This window comes from Nuphar pumila, chromosome 7 (genome assembly GCF_984573655.1).
Source record: "Nuphar pumila chromosome 7, dmNupPumi1.hap1.1, whole genome shotgun sequence".
In the NCBI taxonomy this organism is placed as follows: domain Eukaryota; kingdom Viridiplantae; phylum Streptophyta; class Magnoliopsida; order Nymphaeales; family Nymphaeaceae; genus Nuphar; species Nuphar pumila.
The window spans coordinates 32,653,597-32,667,122 of NC_143255.1; positions in this window are offsets into that span (position 1 = coordinate 32,653,597).

Consider the following 13,526-nt stretch of genomic DNA (forward strand, 5'->3'; position numbering starts at 1 on the left):
CATTGGTAAAACAATTTTACACACTTCAAATTCAGAATTGATTATGAATGATATTCTCCATGTTCCTGCCATATCCCGAAATCTTCTTTCTATCTCTCGATTTACTAAAGATAATGGCACTTATTTTGAGTTTTATTCTGACTGTTGTTTTGTGAAGGACAACAAGACAGGCAAAATAATATTGCAGGGCATCAATAGGAATGGGCTGTATCAAGTTGAGTTGGCTAACAGAAGAAATGCTAAACCCGTGGTATGCTTTGGAGAACGGGTGAAGAAATCTCAATGGCATGAGAAATTAGGACATCCTTCCTATAAGATTGTCAATCATGTGATAAATAAATATGGGTTGCCAGTCTTCCCTAGTAGTGATAGTTTTTGTCAAGCATGTCAACAAGGGAAGAGTCATGCTCCTTTAGAGTTAGTATTTGCTGATGTTTGGGGGCCTGCACCAGTGTCGTTTATGCAAGGACATATCTATTATGTGTCTTTTGTTGATGCCTTTTCTAGATACACTTGGATTTTTATTATTAAGCAAAAATCAGATGTGCATGGTGTTTTTCAAAATTTTCAGAAGTTAATTGAAAACCAACTTGGTCACCGCATTAAGGCTCTTCAAAATGACTGGGCAGGAGAATTCAGATCTGTTTCTAGTTATCTGAAAACTCAAAGAGTTGAACATCGAATTACGTGTCCACATGCTCATGAACAAAATGGGAGTGTAGAACGAAAGCATAGGCACATAGTAGAAACAGGAATTACCCTTCTTGCTCATGCTAGTGTGCCTCAAAAATATTGGGATTTTGCTTTCTTAGCAGCTGTTTATTTGATTAATCGAATGCCCACTCCTACTCTTAAGATGAAGAGCCCATTTCAAGTTCTATTTCACAAAGAGCCTGAATACACCTTTTTAAGAACCTTCGGATGTGCGTGCTATCCTTGCTTAAGGTCCTTTAACAAACACAAACTGCAATATAGATCCACTAAACATGTTTTCTTGGGGTACAGTAGTCAACACAAGGGCTATCTATGTTTTAATCATACTACAAACAAGCTCTTGATAAGTCGACATGTGATCTTTGACGAGAACTCATTTCCTTTTTAAGGTTGCATACCAACAAAAAATATACCCCCTCCAACTGAACCTATCACCATAAACCTTCTCTTTCCCACACCTACATTAAAAAGTAGTGTAGCCATAGAAGCTCCTACCATTTCTAATTACGAAGATTCAAATCCACCTACAAGCACTTTCTTAACATGTATTGGATTTGTCGGATCTCGCATTGATACATCATTATTCATATATGCCAAGAATAACAGTATTCTCTATCTACTTGTGTATGTTGATGACATCATTGTGACAGGCAATTCTAAGCAGCTTGTGACTCATGTTATTCATCAACTTGCCAGCAAATTTCCGTTGAAGGATTTGGGTCAGCTTCATTATTTCCTTGGTATAAAAGCCACTTTTACCAGCAAAGGACTCCATCTTACTCAACGAAAATATATGCTTGAGCTACTTCAACGTGTTCATATGCTCGAGTCCAAGCCAGCAGCCACTCCCTTACCCTCCAATCTAAAAAAAAGCTGTCATGATGGAGAACCATTACAAGATGCTAAAGTTTATCGTCAGGTGGTTGGTGCACTTCAATACTTGACAATAACTCGCCCTGATCTCTCGTTTGCTGTCAGCAAAGTCAACCAATATATGCAAACTCCTATGTCAGAGCATTGGATAATAGTGAAGAGAATTCTTCGTTACATTAAGTCCACTTTGGACCATGGTCTTCTTCTACAACCCTCTACTAAGTTTTCTATCACAACATACACAGATACAGATTGGGCCGGTAGCTTAGATGATCGCAAGTCTACAGGTGGCTTTGCTGTATTTCTTGGACAATCTCTTATATCATGGTGAGCAAGGAAACAAGCCACTGTGGCTCGGTCGAGCACGGAGGCTGAATACCGAGCATTATCTAATGTAGCAACTGAAGTACTATCATTTACTTATCTTTTGCAGGAACTTCATCTATCCATGGCTGACATTCCTACAATTTTGTGTGATAACTTAGGAGTTGTTTATCTTTCTGCAAATCCAGTTTTTCATCAACATACCAAGCACATCGAAATAGATGTTCATTTTATTCGAGATCATATTGCCAAGAATCATGTGACCGTTGCATATGTGGCTACAAAGGACCAATTGGTGGACCTGTTTACTAAACCACTCTCTGCAACTCGGTTTCATATGCTTAAAAACAAACTTCACGTGCATTCTTGCCCGTTCAGTTTGAGGGGGGCTGTTAAGGAAGGTGGTTCGGTCACACCTATCAAACCAGAATTGATGCCTATCCATAAGGAAGATCAAATCAATTATGATAAGGATGAATCAACAGATAAATCTGATGATGGCAATCCCAAAACCAAAGATGGCAATCTCAATCACAAAACAGAATGTACCAAACTTGGAAGATCGTGTGACACTCTTGCTGTAATCAAACATGATAAGAATAGGCAAGATATTGAAATGCATGTAACGAAAAAATCTTGTGTATCTAAACAGCAACAGATTGATCTTTTAAAGGAACCTCTCACTTCACGATATAGTGCAGTGTGAGAGAAAGAGATTTCTGGTTGTGGATGTAGACTCTAAAAGAGTCGAACCACATTAAATGGTGTGTCTTTGATTTGTCTCATAGTTTTTACAGACCGTGTGGGTGCACATGATTATAAATAGTCCATCCAACCATTTCCTTAGCATTGAATAAGAACAACCGTATCAATGTAATGTCTCAACTAGCAAACGGGAGTGTATAAAAGGGGACAACATGCAAAACAGGTAAAGTCCAATCAATTGCTGATGTTTCTGGCATTCCGTTTGTCCTTCGTGATGTTTGGTGGTAACCACGTGAATGCCACTTTTTCCATGACATTTTGGACCACCTTATGGTAAGAGAAATCAGTTCCACTCATCCCAAGGTAATCCCTATCTTGGTACCCCTCTTATGAATTTCATTGATGGAAGTTGTTATGATCAAATCAAACCCTTAGACGTGAACTACACTATGGGTTTTAGTGAAGATTGACATTTAAATCACCTAAATCCGACTTGTGTGCAAGATTTTTTTGGCAATTCGAAAAATAATGGTTGAGAAAACACAAAATTTTGTGACTTAATTAAATAGTCACATTTTTTCATTGAAAAATATGATCCAAGTGTCGATTCTTGTTAAATCAACCATGCTGAATCCATCTATAAGGCTGGATTTGATAAAAACAACTTGCATAATAAGATTTAAGAGGGGTATGAAGATGGGAAGTGACATGGGATAAGCGAAACCGAACTGATGGTGCGTTAGTTTTATTGATATTCAAGCTGGGAGATTAAGGCACCCCACCTATGCCTACAGGGGACATATCCTACTGTGGTTGAAAATCAAAATGCTAATCAAATGACTTATCTTTTCACATTACACAGTTCTCATCTTTAGAAATGAAATTCATAGCTAGACCTACTTTCAAATCAGGATCTCTAAATCGAAAGACAGAATGGCTCATGATGATACTCCTAGCTCTCACATGGTCCAGGGATTTGATGCACCCGTCCTAGGCTGCCTTCACATGAGAAACCCAACTTCTGTTATTTAAATTTACCCAGAATCTGTGGCTTGTACCATGCATCATTTCAATCAAATTCTCTAGCATCGGAATTTCTAGAAACAAAAGCTCTTCAGGATGTTGAATGACACCTATTGCCAAATTATGGTCCGTGGCATCCCACATAGCATATGCAATTCTGGTGCTACAGACCATGGTGTGGGATAGAAGTTGAAGGTCAATGACATTGTTGGGAGGGGGAATCCAACTATTTATTATGAATAACATTATATCAAACCCAACAGGAAATGAGTGAACGTTTGTCATCGACCCACATCATTTTCAAGTAGTTTTCTTTGCATGAGTGGCACAAGGAATGTACCTCTGCCGTCTTAGATAAAACAATCCGATTCCTCAACTTCCAGATGTGCTATACCACTAGATGAAAGGTTTGTTTCCAGCAACTCTACAGCCATAGTGAGCATCAATTAGCTAATGAGATGCAATCCTCTGGAGCCGATCTAGGGTTAAAAGCTTGTTTTCACAGGTACAGGGTCCAGACTGCTCGAGGGATATGATTCTTGACCCAGATGTGTTTACGCCATTCATCCACGTTATATTAAACTGATGGTGTGGTAGTTGCCAAGCATTATTTGTGGGATAGTTCCATTTCATGGAGGCATTGTTAAAGGGATAGTTCTGTTTCATGTTGGGACGTCGGGGTTGGTCTCTAACCATTTTTGGACGTTGACATAAGGTTGCCATAATTGGTTAAAAGCATAAGGAATTGATGGAGCGCAAGCATGATACTTTGGGATGCTATTTGCGAAGCAGTTATGGACCTTGAAATCTAAGCTTACAAAGGTTAGATTTTTTTTTTTTTGAAAGAACTTACAAAGGTTATGCAATCTGGAAACAGCCAATTGAAGTCTTGAAATATAACCATGTTGCAAATTTCATTATCTACTCGTGATGAATTTGAAGGTTAATTTTACATGAACAAGCAGATCAATTTAATTGCCGCAGAATGCTCTGATTGGTTGTCTTTTCTTTTATATGGCATTATTGCCCGTTGTTATGTCAATGTGGAAAATATAGGAAAACAAACGTAAAGATGTAAAATATTACGGTGAAAGTTGGTACCAAGCGCTGCAGGATTAGGTCCAAATTCCAAACAATGTATGTCTCAGCAGATTGTTTCTCAATGCCTTAATGACCTTTTTCTAAAAAATGACATAATTTCTTCTAAATTCACTAAACAAATCAAATAACATCTTAAGTTACAACTAAGCTACATCCAATAATTTATTAATAAAAAAATGAAGTACCAAACAACTAAACTAGTGTCTCCAAATATAGATTATATAGCATAGTTTATGTAAGCAGTTTAACAACATCCATAGAAACCATTCTAACTTGGGGCCTTGCTTCAAACATTCATAAATTCTTTTAAACACATTTTATCCTATCCATCAAACATTCAAACATGTACCTTGAACCTTCTCATCAATTTATTAAAAAATATAAATTTATTTCTTGCTCATAAATTCTTTTAAACATTCAAAGTATAAAAACAAACATAAATCCCTTCTAACATTTAAATACGAACATAAATTCATTCAAACATATTCTAACATATCTATCAAACATTTAAACATGTAACTTCATAACCTATTCACTAATTCATTCAAAAATATAAATTTATTCTCAAATGCAAATACCAAAATTTTATGATGCACAATTGCTAACATCTTTTAAAGATAAGTGTTTGCAGGAACCTATCAAAGATTGGACACCCTCACACGAAACGAAGAATAATCAGTCGTTCGTAACGGGATGGTAGAACTGACCACCATCCATTATTGTATAGCAAAACAGGAATGTTGTCCATCACAGGACAACAAAACATGAAACATTATATGCTATTGGATGACACAATCCTTTCACCGTCCATTGTACCAAACACACAAATATAATTCAAGGCTTATCCCTATCTTATCACAATCGCCATGCATGTCTTCCAAGGTTTGAGTACTCTTCTTGGGTGAGTTTTTGTATGATAAGACTTTTCTGGATGAGTAATCCATATCTCATGTTGAACTCTATAAATAAGGGCTCACCCCTATACCTTGAACATCTGAAAATTATCAAAAAATCTAAAAATTATGAGAAAATCTAAAAATTCGATACCCATGTGCTGGCCCCGCAAGAACACGTCTACCCAAGCCTTGTTGGTATGCTGTACTAATGCCATTGAAGATCACTCATATATAAGTGAAGCACTGATGAACAAAAAAGAGCTTGAACGATAAAACAAACCTCTGATTTTGAAAAAGGTATTTTTCATATCCCTAATCTGTTTATTCCAATCTCATTTAATCTTTGGATTAGGTATTTATACACATTTTTATCTTTGATTTGCATATTGTGATGCATGCCCCATCTTTACCTTGTCATCAAGCGAAAGATGGTTAAAGCTTGTAACAACATCTCCTATGATTTCAAAAAAGATTTCCCAAATTCAAGTAAGTCCCATCTTTCCCAACGCTCAAAATATTTTTATAAATAGTTTTTTGGCGGCCGTGATGAGACGTACTTGTTTTAATTTTCATAACTAGAATTGCATTACGGGGAGGTTTTGAGCCCTAATGAGCCAAACATCTTTATTTTTAGGGTTTTATCTATGTTTTGATGACAAACCCTGCTTTATCATCCATTTAGCTTGGGCTATTCGCTAACCGCCATTCGCTATGTTTGGTCATCTGTTGACCGTCGTCCGCCAACTTTTAGTCATTGGGACTCCTCCGTCCAATAACATTATGTTGTGCAGGCTCTGTTGTCCATTGACAGACATTGTCGTCTATAGACCCTTGCGTTTGCAGGCTGTCATTCGCTCACAGGTAGTGCCATTTACAGACCCTCGTGTCTGTAGGCTCTGTCACATACAATATTGTCCACAGACCCTCGCATCTGCAGGTTCTACCGTCTGCTGACAGACAGTGTCGTCTATAGACTCTCATGTTTATAGGCTTTGTTGTTCTTTGACAGACAATGTCATCCCTAGATCCTCATGTTTGTAGGTTTTGTTGTCTACTGACACATAGTGTCGTCTACAGATCCTCACATATGTAGGTTTTGTTGTCTGTTAACAGACAGTGTCATCTGCAGACCATCATGTTTGCGTGTTCTATCATCCAATAGGTCTTTACTGCACAGACGCATTGCATTCTTTTGCTTTGTTTGTTAGATCTACTATTTAATTTTTTGTTAGCCCATTGATTTCACATATAAGTTTCTTTTGCATTAGTTGCATACATAAATATTAGGCTTGGATTTTTCTCATATATTAGAGATAGTTGCTAAAGAAATACATGCTTACTTAGAAGTTAGGGTTTGTTTGAGACATTGTTTGATCTCATTGTGTGGTCCTTATTTTTTAACTTTATCCTCTCTTAAGATAGAAACCATCTTTTATTAAGATTTTTCAAAATCTTTTATCCTATCATTTAGATCTTCAAATCCTCCCAGCAATACTCTTAAGTTGTTAGCTTGAGTATATCAGTGGTGGTACCAATAAAACCAGATATTTCACACAAGTACCCTTAAGTTGTTAACTCAGGTATATTGATGTAGACCCAAAAGGGAGCCCAAAAACCTTAAAACCCGGAGAGACCTTGCAGATTAATGGATACAACTTTTGGGCTTGTGTGAATAATTATTTGGGGTATAATGCACACCTAATTTAAAATCCGCAAACTTCAAATCCAATCCATCCCAGAAAAACCAGCTCTGAAGAATCCCACGTACGGGATGCCACCCCATATTTTGCAAAACATCATATTCGATGAGAATTCTGAAGAAAGGACCCACACAAACATTCCTAATGAGACTATGGACAACTGAAAAATGAGAAAGTCCTCGATGTTCCTTGAGTCTTGCTCATATTAGTACCTCCATCGCTCTAGTAAAATCCTCTAAATGGGTTATGAGATAGGTTCTAGTATTAATGAGTCTACCAAAAGATGAATCCCCAAGACCTTGCATTTCAAAGCTTGGTCTGAAGAATGACACCTCCATCAGTCAGTCTCGTAAACTCTCTTATACAGGTTACGAGATGGATAGTTTTAGCATAGGTGAGCCCATCAGAAGACGAACCCCTAGGACCTCACATTTCAAAGTCTGTTCCTAGGAAGAGGATGTGCTGACACAGACCAAATAGAACATGAGAAGGATGGAGGAGAAGATGAGAGAGATCCAAGAACAATTGTGACGAGAACGAGCAAGAGCTAAAAGAAGAACCTGCAAGTCAGAATGTGAGAGGGCATGGTCCGAGAGAGAGAGATAAGAAGGACCAGACAAACTCTGGAGCCACAAGAGGATAGAGAGTACAATCAGTGGAGAGGGTCTCAATTGTCTGACTTAGAGAGAGTCCACAGATCTAGGTTGACCCGTCTAGTCTAAACTATGTCGTCTGAGTCAAACAGAAAGATCAAATCACTGGAAGAGATGGTCTAGAGTCTAACCTTGAGAGTGATATATATATATATATATATACATGGATTAGAGAGAATATTATATGGACGACTTCTTGCTTGAGAGATATGATGACGATGATGAGACCCCTCAAAAATTCCTAAAGTTTAGCAGAAAAGGGGATCCAAGGACTCACTTGTCCCTATTTATAGGAAATATGGGTAATTAATTGGTTCCCTAGAAGCCTAAAGGGAGAGGCATTAGAATGGTTTACCACCATGAACCTCTAAAATGTCAGAGAATTTAAGAAGGTCATCAACTCGTTCATGGAATGATTTATATTTAATGTTGAGGCCCTTTCTACCATAAGTCAGCTTTATGACCTAAAGCAGAAGAAAGAAGAAGGTGCCCATGAGTTTATAAACCGATGGTGGTCCATTGTCAACAGGATGAAGGAGTCGATCTCAGACTCCCATGCATTGGTCATCTTGATAGACAACTTCTCTCAACCTCTACAGAGCCTCATCAACATGGCTCAGGTTGAAACCTATGTCATACTTATCAAGAAGGCTACCACCTTCGAGGTAGGCATTCAAATAGGAGTGTATGATGGGTTTCTTAAGTACAAAAGAGACAATAATGTATACAGAAAGTCAAACCCATCTAAAGGTCAAGTCAACACTATCCAAAACCATCAGAAGCAAGGCAATAAGGGTTAGAAGGAGAGCGACTAGAGAACCGCCCCAAAGAAGGCGAACCCAAATGGAAATGGGTATGGAGGGAAACCAAAATGGACTAAGGATTAAGTGTTCTCTAAGTTCCCACAAGCCCGATCAGATGTTCTGGACCTCCTGTTGAATGAAGGGTTGGTGAAGTTTCCCAAGGTGTCTAACCCACCGCAAATAAAAAGAAAGAACCCGACTAAGTACTATCGATACCATAGAGCTATGGGACACGACACTAAGAATGTTTTATCCTTTGACATGTTATCTAAGACAATATCGAAAGTAGTGACTTTCACATAAATTAAGAGCAAGAACAGGTCCAAGAAAATAAGGACATAAACCACAATGAAGATGAAGAAGTCCAAGCCTGTGAGTCTAGAGAGGAATGGTTCCCAGAACAAGTCAGCGAGCACAAAGTATTAACCAACACAGTGGTCTGCATTCCTCAAGTCATCTTATGTAGTTATGGTTTGTGTCGACTATCAGTGATTCCCCAAGTATGCTACCAAGGGGGCATGAAAGTACAGAAAAGATACGTCCCACAGGAGAAAAAAAATTTCAAGGACGTTCCTTCAGATAATTATGATTTGCTTCGACCCATCAGACAATCATATAAGGGTCTACCCTCCTATGTCCTGCAAGAAAGTTTATGTCCTACAAAATGACAGTCTCCCTATGCTCTCACCCAAGGAGAAATGTCCGGGAGCTGGGGTAAACCAAGTCAAAAAGAGTACAACCTTATTTCTTCACCATATCATTTCTCTATACAAAAGCTCTAAACACAAGCAGAGGATAAATGATTCTCAGTTTAGAGTCCATGCTCAGCACAAACAAGTCTCTAAATGCCCTCAACGAGTGAAGAATTGCTTTGTACATGGGGTACTAACCTTTCAAAAGATTAAGCAAAAACCAGCAAGGCATCATAGAAACTCCCCCAATAGTGTCCAAAGTGGGAACCCAAAGTCTAGTCTATAAAGAACTTGAAAATAAAAGGGGCAAAAGAGAAGAACTTACGTGGGTCCTGAAGGAGTATTTTATAAAGGGGTCAACCATCATCAGCTCAGTAGAGAAACCCATGACAGGAGATGATACAAGATTGACACTTCCATTGCATTAGCTCAACCTAGATTCACAAGGAACAAACAACAATTCAAGCTCCTCTTCCTCTCTGTTTGAAAAGGACTGACATAGTCAGAAAAATGCGATCATACGTCAAGGTAGAGTCACAATGGTATGGAGGAGGAAAGACCTGCATGGGTCATCATCCCATGGCTCCAGGTAAGCCTTTAAAACTTAAACTCTGTAAATAGCTTTTTGAAAAAAACCAAAAATCTCAAACAAATAAAAAAGTTAAAAAAATTAAAAAATTGAAATATTTAAAAAAAATTTAAAAAATGAGAAAAGCCTAGAAAATCCAAAAATATTTTTTTTCATAGGGTCCAAGTTATCATCTTCATTGCAAGAGCATGCTATTTTTGTTGACAAGACTAAGAAAGCATTGGTCAAACTCCTCTCCTTATTTTTTTTAGACCATTCGGGCACCCTGTTTTCATGATTTAATCAAATAATATATCAAATAAATTCAAAAATCTATAAATATCAACATGGATAGTTTTGATAACCCTAAAATTAAAATAGAATAAAAAAATAGAATTTTTGACATTATTTTGATATGAAAATTAAGTAAAATCCTAAAATACGCAATTTTGCCTGCTGGCACGTACCTGTCACAGTGTCAGGCCTGAATCAGGTATCAAATCACCATGAAAATTCATAAAAATTTACAGAAAAATACTAGACAAAAAAAAGATTTTTCTTTTTATATATCAGAAAAATCATCTCTGGTTAGGGAGATATTACTGCAGCAATATACGATTGATTTTGTCTTATATGTAATAATTTGAAATAAATACATCCAGTTTTGGGTATAGGGAAATATAGCAAATCATGTTAAAAAATTATAAAATTTTAACATATGAAAGTAGACACATAGAGGAAGGTTTTCCCTTTTATAGATCATCGATAGGATCTCTGTTGTGTAAGATACGATTGAACACAAGTTGATCTAGGGTTCAGATAATACATAACAAGCTCTGTAAAATGGATTATACTTTCTGACAAAGGAAAAATAGTAAAAAGATGGATAAAAATCCTAAAATTTTACAAAAAATACTATACTGAATAATGAAGACACTGCAACTTACAGATCTTTGATCAGATCTCCGATGAGGAAGATATCGCCTCGGCAAGGTATTCCCGAATCCATATAGCGATTTCCCGGTTTAAAATATAGGATTCAGTTTTCTATTTTTTTGATAAGGTTCCAGAACTCAAAATAATCTGACTTTTTTATAGGAAATCACTGACATATTCATGGTTTAACCCAAAAAAAATCAGTTTTTTTTTAAAGAAAAATATACATGAAATAACATGGTTTCCGCATGCTTGGGATCGAAAATCGCATAGTATCGATAAAACTTGAAAACCCCTAATCTAAACATGAAAAATAATAAGAAAAATATGCAAATAATATCATAAATTTGGATTTGATGCTTGAATGAGTAAAATAAATATTAATATGATAAAAAAATAAGAAAAAATCAAGAAGTACATGGTTAGAATTTGATTTAGTCTTCGAAAAGAGAGATTCGACCCATTGAGCGGGCAAATCTCATCTTTTATTGGGCTTATACATAAAAAATAATGGTTTAAACGATTTCAACGGTTTGAAATCATAAAAAATGTCCCTACACAACCTTAGATCGCTTTCTTGAATCAATTTTATGACTCTTGAATGAAAACTAGGCTTGAAATCCATACACATGGGGCGGCAATGGTGAAAGCCATAAAAAAAACATAAAAAATTAATAAAATTAATGAAATAAAGTAAATGAAACTTACCTTAAAGATTGTTGCAATGTAAAAAGCTAAAGGAGAGAGCCTAAGGAGAGAGAACACAAAATTTAGAGAAGAGAGATAAAAAAACTCATAAAATCGACCCCCTTTGGGTCCATATTTATAGCCTTTTGAAATCCCACTTAATTAGGTTGTAATTAATGCTTTTGTTGACTTTTTCAAAATTCTATCTAAAACCAACTAGGGGAGACGATTTTTGGTGGGATCCTAACCTAGGTGGGACTCTAATTACTAACCCTAATTGGTCTAATTGGAATTCTAAAGGATTTGGGAAACTTCTAGACGTGGCACCACTTTTTGTTTTTAAAACCCTAATTTTAAAACTTTAAAAATCGAAGTTAAAACCAAAGTGAAAATGAATTTTTAAAACCAGTTTTGACTCTTCTAAACTCCTAACCTAACTAGAACACTGACTAACCCTAAGCTAACCATAACTTTTTCAAATGTGGCACCACCTATATTGGGCCTCACTTGATTTTTCAAAAACGATTTTAAAACTTGAAAATGAAGGTTTTTAAAAGAGATTTAGAATGAGAAGTGAAATTGATTTTTTTTAACCAAACAAAGTTCTGACTAGATCAAAACTCTTCTAGATGTGGCGCCAGCTGAGTGGATCCCACATCAGGGTTTTGAAAAAGTTGAAATAAAGATGGAAGATGGTTTTAAAATGGAGTTAAAATCACGAGGTGAAATTCAGAAGTTTTGAGAATAGAGTTCTAAGTGAACTAAAATTCTAAGCTAGAGTTCTAAGCTGACTAAAACTCTAAAATTTAGGTTTTTGAAAGCCAAATGAAGCGGTTTTTAATTTTTTTTTCAAAATAAGTAAAAATATGTAAAAAAAAAAACAGTCAGGGTTAGAGTCCTAACTCAACAGAAACTCTGAAATAGAGTCCAAAATCAACTAGAACTCTGCAAAATGGATTAATTTTTTAAAACAAATGAAGAGAATAAAAAATGAAAGTAGAAACAGAAATCAAAATGGAGTCCTAACCGGATTAGGACTCTGCGACAGAGTCTTGATCGAACTGAAACTCTAGCTTTTTTTTTTCTGACAATAATTGAGAGAGTTTTTAGAAAACAGGTGAAAATATGATGAAATTTGAAATCACGAATAGAGCTTTTTTTTTGGGTTTGTTTTCGAAAAATAAGTAAAATAAAGGTAGCAGATGAAATCATGATAGAGTTTTGAACTAATTGGGACTATGAGACAGAGTCCTGATTCGACTAAAACTCTAGCATTTTGCTTCTTTTGGAAAACAGATAAAAGGATTTTTGAAAACAAGTGAAAATAGCAACAAGCAGTGAAATTAGAATAGAGTTTTGACCCAACCAAAACTCTGAGGACAGAGTCCTAATTCGACTAAAACTCTAGGATTTTGACATTTTTGAAAGATCAATAAAGGAGTTTAAAATGGTTTTCTCAGAATTTGATAAAATAAGCTGAAAAATAAAGTTAGGGTCAGAGTCCTGATCAACTAAAACTCTGTTCTGATTTCACTGTTTGTTGCCATTTTCATAGGTTTTCGCAAATTCTTTCATCCGTTTTTCAGAAAAGACCAAAAATCTAGAGTTTCAGTCCGATCGAAACTCTGTCTCAGAGTCCTAATCTGATCAGGACTCTATTATGAATCTTGTTTCTACCTTTATTTCCAATTTCTCTATTTGTTTTTCGAAAATTAGTCTATTTTGCAGAGTTTTAGTTGATTCAAGATTCTATTTCAGAGTTTCGGTTGAGTTAGGACTCTAACCCTGACTGCATTTTCTAACTCATTTTTACCAGTTTTGATAAAATCTTTCAAAAACTTCTTCATTTGG